This window comes from Rhineura floridana, chromosome 8 (genome assembly GCF_030035675.1).
Source record: "Rhineura floridana isolate rRhiFlo1 chromosome 8, rRhiFlo1.hap2, whole genome shotgun sequence".
Classification (NCBI taxonomy): Eukaryota; Metazoa; Chordata; class Lepidosauria; order Squamata; family Rhineuridae; genus Rhineura; species Rhineura floridana.
In genome coordinates this window covers 68060071-68073248 of record NC_084487.1, presented here as the reverse complement: position 1 = coordinate 68073248, position 13178 = coordinate 68060071, and the positions used below count along the sequence as shown (strand labels likewise).

At 44.6% G+C, this 13178-nt stretch overlaps 1 protein-coding gene across 3 annotated transcripts in view; it reads left to right on the top strand.

Moving 5' to 3' along the window:
- NAV3 (neuron navigator 3) overlaps nt 1-13178 on the top strand; it is a 1044290-nt gene that overhangs the window by 33574 nt on the left and 997538 nt on the right. For all 3 annotated transcript variants that reach the window (XM_061639678.1, XM_061639673.1, XM_061639674.1), the window contains exon 2: nt 1700-1782. The gene's annotated coding sequence lies outside the window, so the exon portion shown is untranslated. The remainder of the gene's footprint in view (nt 1-1699; nt 1783-13178) is intronic.

Sequence of the window (13178 nt, the reverse complement as noted above, 5' to 3'; positions counted from 1 at the left end):
ACTGCCCAGGTGTGAGAGATTGGGGAAATTACAGTGTATCTGCAATGCACAGAACAGAGCAGTGACTTCTAACCTTTTCATCATATGGGAACTCTTTCCACATTGGCCTGTCTGCCAAGTAGGGTTGGGGAAGAAATTTGGTTCAGTTCATGTTTTAACACAAACTTACCTAATTCACACTTCCCATAATAATACCCAAACAGAAGCATAGCTATCCTTCAAAATGTGCACTTGTCTGAATTTTGCAATGCAGTTCTCCAACCAAAAATGTGTTTAAAATGTGTATATTAGGGGAAAGTGTGGGGAAAATGCATATTTTAGTGAAAATAATATAGAAAAATAGTTATTGTTGTTATTTAAATTTAAATTTATTTCTTTCTTTGCACAAAAAGTCCAGGACAACAAGCAACCAGTTATAAAACAAGAAAAACAACTCATCTTAAAAACATATGTTAAAAAAATCCCAATATAGATACAGACTGGGATGATCTCCACTTAAAAGGCTTGCTGGAATACAAAACTCTTTAGTAGGCACCAAAAAGACAACAGAGACAACACCCATCTAATAATTAAGGGAAGGGCCAAATTTTGTTAGGCCATATTGCTTGCAAAAATGTGTATATTAGGCAAAGTTGCATGCAGATGTGGATATTAGGAGAAATGTGCACTAAAATTTATTTTGCATTAGGATTACCCCCCTCCCCCCAAATTGCAAATTAATCTGGAAATGTGTCGAATTCAATTTAGGATATGACAAATGAGAAACTGAGAGAAACTGAATTTGACAGATTTATCCATCCCTATTGCCTAGAAATTTCTGCATGTCTGCTAGGGAACATATCTGTGTTGCACTGGATAACACATGAGATGGGCTTCAGTAAACATGCAAGGAGGGGAGAGCCTGCATGCTTCCCATCCCCTTCCATGAGTTTCAGGGTGACTATCTGCAGCAGGGAATCCTCCTGCACTCATGGAGGCTCCTGTGCATTTTGAAACCCTGGGAAATCAGGGCTCCCAAAATACTCCTCAAAATATTCTGCTACATCCACCTTCCAATTTACAGAGAAGAGTCTGTGTTGCCTTTTATTTACTTGGCTGTGTAATTCAAAGCCAGCACCCAGGGTGAGCTCTGCTAACCTAGAATCTCGCAGACCAGAACATATTCATAAATGTAAGAACACAGTAAAATATTTATGGGGAAAAACAGCTGGAAGAAGTTGTCAGTTGATAAAGAATAACAAATAATAGTTTTAATATCCTGATTTAGCATGTCTGATTCCCCCTTTTAACAGTTATCACTCTCAGACTTTTACCTATGTCCCCACTTTCTGATCTCTCTCATTCCCTCTCTCTTAATTTATCACCTTCTAATTTTCACTTCTCAAGTGAGCTCCCCATCTGTCATTCTTTCTAATTTCACCCACTATTACATTATGCCCCTGCTGTCAATAACTCTTCCACTCACCCTTCTGTTACATGATCTTACAATAACTAACACACACACACACACACACACACACACACACACACACACACACACACAAACACCAAGAAAGATGCAATTCTGCAGTTTGATTGCTTGTGTGTTGGTTGCCAGCAAAAACATGGGTTCTTTATGCAGAAAAAGTGGCAATCTGTGCTTAAAATTTAGGTGACAAGCATTGCAAACTCATTGTTTTGACATTTGATCATTTTGCAGGAGGAATGTGCAGCCTAGAATGAGACCTAGCTTGAAAGGACCTTGGAAATACACCATGAGGAGGCCGGATGATCTCATTGCAGGTATTTTTTTTAAAAAAATTATAGAAGTATTTGTATACCACCAATTCATACAATATAACATGGTAGTTTACAGTAGTATATACAATAAAATATATGCCCAGTTATAAGATGTGGGATACTTGGCTCAGCAATACAACATGTGAGAAGGATCTTGGAATTGTCGTTGATCACAAGCTGAATATGAGCCAACAGTGTGATGTGGCTGCAAAAAAGGCAAATGCTATTTTAGGCTGCATTAACAGAAGTATAGTTTCACGTGAAGTATTAGTTCCCCTCTATTCAGCACTGGTTAGGCCTCATCTTGAGTACTGCATCCAGTTCTGGTCTCCGCACTTCAAGAAGGATGCAGACAAACTGGAACAGGTTCAGAGGAGGGTGACAAGGATGATCAGGGGACTGGAAACAAAGCCCTATGAGGAGAGACTGAAAGAACTGGGTATGTTTAGCCTGGAGAAGAGAAGACTGAGGGAATATGATAGCACTCTTCAAGTACATGAAAGGTTGCCACACAGAGGAAGGCTGGGATCTCTTCTCGATCGTCCCAGAGTGCAGGACACGGAATAATGGGTTTCAAGTTGCAGGAAGCCAGGTTTCGACTGAACATCAGGAAAAACTTCCTGTTAGAGCCATATGACAATGGAACCAATTACCTAGAGAGGTAGTGAGCTCTTTTTCACTGAAGGCATTCAAGAGGCAGCTGGGCAGCCATCTGTTGGGAAAGCTTTGATTTGGATTCCTGCATTGAGCAAGGGGTTGGACTTGATGGCCTTATAGGCTCCTTCCAACTCTACTGTTCTATGATTCTATGAAAAGAGTGAGAACTTGAGGAACAGATGGGGTTTTGGAAAGGCCTGTATGAATGCCAGCAGAATCAGACAATAAGTTCTAGTTGGATCTAAGTAGCACTTGGCTGTAGTATAAGCAGCATGGACTGCATCATTTCAGAGGTTGTATCTTGAGAAAAACAGCCAAATACTTCACAGGAACCTAGCTACCTAAATGGCTCTGAAAGGCATTTTTAAGCATGTATTGAGCTACATATGCTGATGATGTGGGAGGAGAAAACAGCGAAAAGAAACCGAATCCAAATTATTTATCTATTATTTATCTTCATACTCACTGGGGGTACTCATGAGAAAATGGTTCCATTACAACATGGCAAGATTTCATTATACATGTGGCACGTAGGGAAACAGAATGCTTCAGAAACTCGCAAGGTTAAGTAAACAGAAGTTGCTTGTAAAAATATGCATTATTTCCACAATGTGCATTATGTCCACAAACCATTTCTTAGCTATCTTTTATTCTATTCTTCTCTCTATAGTCCTGAAATCTGAATGATGGATCATTGTAGAATGATCTTCATATGAGCACCATAAGGGACATGGAAGTGGAGAGGGTTCCCAGACAGCTCATAGCCCTATTAATCATTGATATTTTACTTTAAGCTGCAAGCAGAATTGCATTTTACTTTCACCTGTATCAAGAGCATCGTGCTTCTTTTTGTATGAGTAGATTTTGCTATGTTCCATGCATACCGGTGGACATGACACAACTGTTGTGTGGGTAGGGATAGACACCTGAGTGGCCATGATTTTCCCCCCAAGCTAACCCTAACCCCCAATAATTGAATTAGCACTAAGCAAGGCTCAATCATTATTATTATTGGAACTTTCTCACCAAGGCTGCCGCATGGACATAAGGATTGCTCCTCCAGTCCAAAACCTTTCCAATGGATGAAGTACTGTAATTTCCCTGACTCCGAAGGGAGTAGAGGATCTGTTCCACCTTGTATTCCTCCTCTCCATCAACGATGATCGGCAGTCAGGGAGTACATTGGATGCCTGGCAGGGGCTTGGAACCTCTTCTAAGATTAGCAACGACTGGTAAAATACAGGGTGGATCTTCATGGATGCAGGCAAGCGGAGCTGGTACGCTACCGGATTGATTTGAGCCTCCATTTCAAAAGGCCCCACCCTCCTTGCTTCCAGTTTATGGCAAGGCACCCTCACCAGCAGATAACAAGTCAAGAGCCACAGTCTATCCCCCACCTGTATTTCTGGGCTGGGCTGCCAGTGCTGGTCAGCTATTCTTTTATATATGGCTTTAGCTCTTGCCAGCTGCTCCTGTAGCAACTGGTGCATTGCCTGCAACTCTTGGACAAACTCGGTTGCCTCTGGTACTGCCAAGGAGCAGGTAGTGGGGGGGGGAGGTTCGAGGGTGGTAGCCAAAGTTGGCAAAAAAGGGAGTTTGCTGGGTGGAGGCATGAACAGAGTTATTGTAGGCAAATTGTCTTGCTGGTAGTTCATGTAGCAGCGGAGGTACTGCTCCAGGGTGGCATTCACTTCCTCAGTTTGCTTATCCATCTGGTAGTGGTATGAAAATGACAGTTTTAGTTCACTCTGCAAGAGCTGCCACGAAGCGCGCCAGAACCAGGCTGTGAACTGGGGTCCCCGGTCCGTAGCTAGAACATGTGCTGGATAAAAAATTGCACTGTTTCTTTGGTGGTTGGTACGCTGGCACAGGAAACGAAGTGGGCCATCTTGCTCATGGAGTCCACTACCACCAGAATAGTGGCTTTCCCCTGAGAGGGGGGTAAATCCATGATAAAGTCCAGGGTGACCATTTGCCAAGGACCTCCAGGTGTGGGGAGTGGCTCCAGTAACCCAGCCGTGCATCCGAGGGCATGCTTGGCTCTCAGGCAAGTAGAGCAGGAGAGGACGTACTTCTTGATGTCATGCTTCATTTGCAGCCACCAGAAATCTTGCACAACTGCCTGTAAAGTTTTGAATACCCCAAAATGGCCTGCCGTTGGAACATCATGGCATTGGTATAGGACTTTGGCCCACAACTCTCCCAAGGGAACGTAAAGGGCTTCGAAGTGATGGAGCAGTCCCCCTGTCTGTGTGAAGCCCAGGGGGTGGTCTTGTGAGGGCTGTTGTAGCTCTTGCACTCGGGCCTGGGCATATGGGTCTTGCTCCTGAGCTACGTGCAATTTTGCAACCCATGGATTGTGACAGGCTGCCGCCACCATCTTGTCCAGGGGGATGATGTGGTGCAAGGAGGGTGTGGGCCGAGTATCCCAATACTCTGGCTTGCAGGACAGGATGTCAGCTCTGTGGTTTTGTGTCTGGGGGATGTAGTTGATGTGGAAATGAAATCTTGTGAAGAATTGTTCCCAGCGCACTTGCTGTTGGTTTAACTTCTGGGCCATTTGGAGGCTCTCAAGGTTCCAATGATCAGTGTGGAACTCCACTTCATGCTGGGCTCCCTCCAGGAGGTGTCGCCAGGTCTCAAATGCATGTCAAATGGAGAGCAGCTCCTTCTCCCACAAAGTGTAGTTCTGCTCCGAGCTAGACAACTTTTGGGAGAAGTATGCGCAGGGGAGTAGGTCCCCCGCCCTTTTGGCTGTAACAGCACCATTCCTATGGCTATGTCTGAGGCATCCGATTCCACCACAAATGTTCGGTGGGGGTCAGCGTGTTGCAGTATGGGTTCTGAGGAGAACAACACCTTCAGTTGCTCAAACGCCTGTTGGGCTTCTTCAGTCCAGCAGAAGGGAGCACTTCCTTTTAGACACTCTGTTAGGGGAGCATCTTGTTGGAGAAGGCAGAGATGAAAGTTTGGAAGTAGTTGGCAAACCCCAAGAACTACTGTAGGTCCTTCTTGGTCTTGGGAGGGGGTGCCAGGTGAGCATGCAACACACCTTTCTGGGGTCCATCTCTACCCCGGTGGGGGAAATATGGTATTCCAGGAAGTCCAGGTTGTTAGGTCAAACCCGCAGTTCTCCAGTTTGGCATACAGATGATGCTTCCTCAATCTTTGCAACATTGCTCGCACATGCGCCTCATGCTGGGCTGGGGAGTCTGAGTAGATAAATGATGTCAGTTAAATAGACTATCATGAACCGATCTAAGGTCCTGAAAGATGTCATTCATGAAATTTTGGAAGACAGCTGGGGTGTTCAAATGGCATGACCAGGTATTCGAAGTGGCCGTACCTGGCCTTAAAGGCAGTTTTTCATTCATCCCCTTCCTTAATACGGACCAGGTTGTATGCTCCTTGCAAATCCAATTTCGTGTTGATCTTGGCCTTCGCAGTTGTTCCAGCATCTCATTGATAAGGGGGTGCAGATATGAAAGATTTTAGTGTAAGATCTGACAGAGTTTTTCCCCTGCTGCAGGGTTCCCAGGTGGTGAGATATGGTGGCTTTCCGCTAAGGGTCTCAAAAGATCTGCACCATGGCTTCAATGAAGTTAGCATAGTGGGTCAACATGGGGTTATTCCAGAGCAACAGCGGGGTGGGCCACTGGGTAGCCTCTCCCTCCAGGAGGTTGATGACGAAGACCACCTTCAAGGAGTCATTAGGGAACTCCAACTGCCGCGCTCGTGTGTAGAGCTTGCACTGGGCAATGAATGTGGCAAACTGCTGTAGCTTCCCCTGGTACTAGAGGGGCAAGCCCATGGGTGTCTTGACTCAGGGCCCTGGCATGGGTAGGACACAACCCAGGCCCTGCTGCAAGGTGGTCACTTGAGCCCCCAGCTGGGTCATTTGAAGGCACAAGGTCTGGTTTTCAGGCTGAAGGAACTGGGTCTCAACTCAGAGGCTCTGTAGTTCTGATAACACAGTCTCAAAGACTCTCTGGTAGTCCTCCCCTGCTCCACCACTCGCTTCCATCTTGTCTGTCATGGGGACACCAGTTGGAGGAGGTGGTGGCTGAGTCAAACTGTCCTGCCCGAACTCAAGGAACTCAGACTCAGACACAACTGTAGCCTTTTCTTTTACTGAAGTAATAGAAAATTTCAGTTCAGAGAGCTTCATGAATCTACCTACGGCTTACTCAGAATTCAGCATCCCTCTCTAACTAGGCATATCTTTGCAGCAATAAGATGTTGACTCAGCAACTAACCCTTCCCCCTCGCCCAGCTTAAGTAGGGCTGGGCAGGCCCCCCACTTGCATGTACCCCGAGTCATGGTTGGAGGCGTGCGCATAAGCACTGACTCCTCCTGAGCTGGGTTGGTTGAATCTCCCGCTGCATCCACCTCCTGGACCAGGGCGAAGGCGGGGCCTTGGCTTCAGTCCTGTTCTCTTCCTCTGCAGGGAGTGGTGCAGGCACAGGGAGAGGTGCCATGTCAGGCAGAGGAGTGGGTGGCCGATCCAGGGGTCTGTCCTGGGGGGTGTCTGGGATGGCTGGTGTTGACCTGTCAACATCCAAAGTGGTGGCTGCTTTAACATCTTCTTCTTCACTGGGCGCTTCCCCAATAGGAATGTCCCAGTCCAAATCTTCCTCACCCCCTCCTGCATGTCAGTCCACCCCCTGCTAGCATGGCTCATGACACAAACGGATGATACCATGCTCTAAAAATGCACACTTATGAATCAAGAGAGCTGTCTCCTAAAAGAAGAATGGCAGACTGAGAGGCAACTTGGAAAGAATAACCAATAACAAACTGAGGGCTGGTGGGGTTGCCTATTACTAGTGAAAATAATTAAATTAGAAATCAATAGTGTAAAATTAGAAATCAATATAGCATTGTGTCAATAGGATTAGTAGTGTAGTGGGGGAAATACTGTTGCTTATGGGCTCTCCATGGGCATTGAGTTGGCCACTTTGAGCGGGATGCTGGACTAGATGGACCTTTGGCCTGACCTGATTCAGCAGGATACTTTTTGTGTTCTTATCATGTCATCAGATACATGATGACATAGATTATGACATAGAGCAGGGATTGTAGCCTTTTTTGGCACAAGGACTACACTGAAAGTCAGCCACCCCTCCAAGGACCATGTGTCAGTGATGGGCATGGTGTAAATCAAACAAAGGCTTATTTTTCCTATGCAAGGCTTGGGCTGGCTCAGCTAGCAGTAACCCCACTCTTAAATGGAGTCTGGAATAGGGGTAAATTACACCGACGGATGCAATTATGCACTGGTTTGTGCTTCTACCAAGCTGTATGTAGGAGTGGTGAGGGTGCCGAAAAAACAACATTTTGCTGCCACTATTAAGTCATCTCTTTGCCGCCCAGCGGAGCTTTTTAGAGTTGTCCGAGGGCTACTCCATCCAGGCCTACAGGACACGGTAGAATCATCGGTGGCCCGCTGTAATGAGTTTGCTGAGCACTTCCAGCACAAGATCTCATGCATCCGTCGGGACTTAGACTCCCACTTTATAGCAGTTGATCCTAATGAGGTGTCCGGAGCACAGTCTTGTCATGTTTTATTGGATGAGTTCCAGTTGGTTCAGCTCGAGGACGTGGACAAGGTGCTTGGACAGGTACATGCAACCACTTCAGTACTGGATCCTTGCCCCTCCTGGCTAATAAAAACTAGCAAGGATGGAACAGTTGGCTGGGCCAAGGAAGTGATAAATGCCTCTTTACGAAAGGGAGTGGTCCCTGGCTGTCTGAAAGTGGCGGTGGTGAGACCACTTCTGAAAAAACCTTCCTTGGACCCAGAAAATTTCAGCAGCTACAGACCAGTAGCGAATGTTCCATTCCTGGGCAAGATCTTGGAACGAGTGGTTGCTGCCCAGCTCCAGGCGCTATTGGATGAAACTGATTATCTAGATCCATTTCAATCGGGTTTTAGGCCTGGTTTTGGCACTGAGACGGCCTTGGTCGCCCTGTTTAATGACCTATGTCGGGAGAGAGACAGAGGGAGTGTAACTCTGTTGATTCTCCTTGATCTCTCAGCGGCTTTTGATACCATCGACCATGGTATCCTTCTGGAGAGGCTCGCGGAGTTGGGAGTTGGAGGTACTGCTTGGCAGTGGTTCTGCTCCTACTTGGCGGGCCGTCTCCAGAAGGTAGTGCTTGGGGAACATTGCTCAACACCGTGGGCTGTCCAATGTGGGGTCCCGCAGGGGTTGGTTTTGTCTCCCATGCTTTTTAACATCTACATGAAGCCGTTGGGTGCGGTCATCAGGAGTTTTGGAGTCCGTTGTCATCAGTATGCTGATGACACGCAGCTCTACTTCTCCTTTTCATCCTCTTCAGGTGAGGCTGTCGATGTGCTGAACCGTTGCCTGGCCGCGACAATGGACTGGATGAGAGCTAACAAACTGAGGCTCAATCCTGACAAGACTGAGATGCTGTTGGTGGATGGTTTCTCTGATCGGATGGTGGATATATACCCTGTCCTGGATGGGGTTACACTCCCCCTAAAGGAGCAGGTTCGTAGTCTGGGAGTCTTCTTAGACTCTTCCCTTTCACTTGAGGCTCAAGTAGCCTCAGTGGCATGGAATGCGTTCTACCAACTTCGGTTGGTAGCCCAGCTACGTCCCTATTTGAGTAAGGAGGACCTCACATCAGTTGTACATGCTCAAGTAACCTCGCGTTTGGATTACTGCAATGCGCTCTATGTAGGGCTACCTTTGAAGATAGTTCGGAAGCTACAGCTAGTGCAAAATGCGGCAGCCAGATTGTTAACAAGGACCAAGCGGTCCGAGCACATAACACCTGTTCTGGCTCGCCTGCACTGGCTACCAATATGCTTCTGGGCCAGATTCAAAGTGTTGGTATTAACCTATAAAGCCTTATACAGCGCGGGACCACAATACCTGTCGGAACGCCTCTCCTGATACGAACCGACCCGTACACTACGGTCTACTACGAAGGCCCTCCTCCGGGTTCCGACTCATAGGGAGGCCCGGAGGGTGGTGACAAGATCTAGGGCCTTCTCAGTGGTGGCCCCCGAACTGTGGAATAGTCTCCCCGAGGAGGTGCGCTTGGCGCCGACATTGTTATCCTTTCGGCGCCAAGTTAAAACCTTCCTCTTTTCCGAGGCATTTTAATTTAAGTTAACTTAATTTTAAAAATTTGTTGTAACTGATTTTAGATTGTTTTATTTTTATATGTTTTGTTGTATTATATTGTGTGATTTTATTGTATTTCTTGTGTTCACCGCCCAGAGAGCTATTGCTAGTCGGGCGGTATAAAAGTCTAATAAATAAATAAATAAATATTAACTTAAGCCAGTGTAACTTCTGCCAGCTTCCTGCACTTAGGATTGCTCTGTTAAATGGTGTGTGCTGGCGGGGAGGGGTACTATAACTTCATGTTGTAATAACCTCATTGTTTGTTCATTATCTATTAAAAATGTTTCTACACTGTTTTTCCCTCACTCAATTCAGTTTCCATAAAGCATAAGACATATTTTAAACTAAACAATTAATTACAATTATTAACATTATTATTTACCATGTTGAGGCACAGAACAATTTTAGAGGGGAATTGTAATAATTACAATAAACAATCAATTAAAATAATATTTAACCACAGACCCATTAAAAATGGCAGCTGAGCATCATCAAAACTCAGCAGCCAGCAGACAAAGTCTAAACAGCTTGTAATCAGCTTGACAGCTCAGAAACCTTCCAAAAGAAATAGATTATGCAACCCTTTTGAAAGGTCATGATGAGAGAAAACAATGGTTGACTTCACTAATGGAGGTCATTCCAAAGCAATGACATTTTTACCTTTTACAGAGTCAGTCCTGATCTACTGACTGCAATTAGTGCTGAGGCATGGCCAGGGAGAAATGGTCTCAAAGGCATTTTGGTTCCAGAGCATAAAAGGCTTAAAGTAAGCACTCAAATCTTAAACCGGGCTTGGAGCTTTATGGGCAGCCTGTGCAGATGACAAAAACAGAATATGCTTTTGTTTCCCAGAATTTTCAAGGAGTTGAGCCATGGCAATCTGCACTAGCTTCTAAGTTTTCTTCAATGACAGCCCCACATAAAACGCACTATAGTACTCAATCATAGAGGTTATAAAAGCATGGATAAGTGTGGGAAGATCATTTGTCCCCAAAATGGAATGAAGCCTTGCAGTAAGACATGAATTGCAATAGGTAGCTCTTTTTGATACCTCTGTACTGACTGTAATTTCTAAGTTGGACTGGATCTCAGTAACTTTATCAGCAAGAGATTGTGAAAAAATGGCACAAAGTTGAAAAATATTCTTCCTATCCCATTTAAGGAAAACAGCCTAGACACCATATGAAACAGCTCAGCTGGACATGATTTTGCTGATGCAATGGTTTCTTTGCTGCTATTACCACCTCCTCAAAGGTCTCCAAACATGATCTAAGATAGCCTTCCCATCTAGTGCCCTCCAGATGTTGCTGGATTGCAATTCCTGTAGTCCCTGACCATTAGCCATGTTTGCTGAGGCTGATGGCAGCTGTAGTCCAAAATATCTGGAGGGCACAAAGTTGGGGAAGGTTGCTCTTGAATGTTCTTGGTCAGATTCAGCATCAGTTTTCTGCTATTTTCCTTCAAGCTATCTCTTAACAAATTTCATAAGTTCCTTAGTAAATCAAGGACTCAGAAATTTTCAAGATGAGGGAAACAGGCAGTGTGGGGAGGCTGACTCTCATCAATAGTTTCAATCAACCACTGATTCCAGAAGGCAGCTTGGGTAACAGAGCCATTTCTCATATCATAAATATCCCAGAGCATTCCAGAATCCTATAAGTCCCCCAAAGAAGACCATTCTAACTGTTACTGTCGAAGCACTCAGCCAGATCTACGCATGATTTGACCAAGTAATGATATAACTATGAAAAAGGCTTAACCTCCAAATACCATACCACCAGAACTATTCACTATAGAAAAATATGTCCCGCATGGGCACTTTTACATGTGTAGTGTCTAAAACAATGTGGGGCACTCTATCATTACCCTAGAGGCCATGAAGTTAAAACTACACCGAAAAAGGTGGCTTCAGTATGGATGTCATATCTTACAGTATCTCACATATCTCATTGTACAATGTCCTCTTACATCACCATATCTTCCATGCCAAAAAAGCATCTCAATGAAGCTCTGCACCATCAGACTGAACGGTGCAGTGGCAGAGCTAAGATATTCCCAAGCAATAGTGGGAAGGCTAAAAGGGAAGACGGGGAGTTAGATGTATGTAGGCTTTCTCCCTCTGCTTGTAATCACAATCCAGAAGTTCAGAGGAAATTAATGAAAATAATAATAATTGTTTACATTCCAACTATACACTAGCATCACTAAGGCTGCAATCCTAGGCATACGTTCCTCAGAGTAAGCCCACTGAACACTGTGGGGTTTACTTCTGAGTGAACATACATAGGAGTGTGCTGTAAGTAAATGGCAACTACGTGGACTTCTGTTCTTTTCGCTTCTAATGCAGCCTTGCCTTTTTGGCTGTTAGTTGAACAGACAATACTGTCAGAATCAATTAAGTAAGTATGCTGTGGACCATTTTCCCCTTCTGAATGAAGAGAAAGTTAATTAAATAGATGTGACTACTGAAAATAGAAAACTGTTTTGTCAAGCCAAAAAAACACATATTTTGTACAGAAAGACACTTTCCCATTTCTGTGCCCATAAGCCAACATCACAAATATGTGTCTATGTCCTGAATGTGTTATGAACATCTTCCTTTTCGGGACAGTAGGAAGCTTAAGAGCAAGTGCAAGTGATATAGTGAAGCTTCAGGGGAAACAGTTCCAATTGCTGTCACAGTCACAACTTCACTGTCAAACACTGGAATGAATATGATGATAGGTGGACTGGTGAACCCGTCCTAGCCTGAGGTCAACTGAAGCCTAATAGGAAAAGTTGGCAGAAGAGATGTGACTAATTTTCAGATCCACCAAAGCAATAGTTTGTGCAGTCTAGTCTGCAAATGGAAATTGGATATCACATGAAAGACCAAGTTTAAGGGGAGGGAGATCCCTAGAGGGCAAGAGTCAGCTTACAAGCGATGCTGGGTGCCTGAACCATCCAGAATTAACAGTCTGGTGCAGCTTAACTCTGTGAAGAGCTGTGCCTTTATCCATAATTGTCTGTGATTCAATCCTTAGCGTACCTGCCTGAAGGGTGATGTCACATTAGCAATGAGAAATTTAGACTCCACAAGGTGATGCAGATTGCATTACAGAAAAGAAAAGAAAAAGAACACAGTAAACACATTTTACGGGATCAGCTAACAATATTGTATTTATTTAGATAATTTATACCCCACTTAATCACAATGGTCTCTAAGCAGTGTACATCAAACTCAAAAACCAAACAATCCCCCTATCATTTTTCTCTTATAATATAGGTTACAGCAGGTGACATTTTCTTTACACTAGTTCGTTTTTTCAAGCCTCTTTATTTTGTTTGCAACTGCTTCCAATTGTGTGCCTGCAAGGGGAAATTATGGTTGCAAGCTGTCCTATCTGGCACAAAACAAAACAACAAAAAACCGCTCTGTGTATAACAAATCTGTTGATCTGGAGATATGTGAGCTATACTCCTCAAGAAGTTTGTGTAGGGAATTGTTTCCAATAGACAGTTTATGCCATTTGAAATTACCTTCCTCTAAATCTGTGGATAACTAGAGTACGTGAAATGGATTTTTTCCCCTGAGTAAA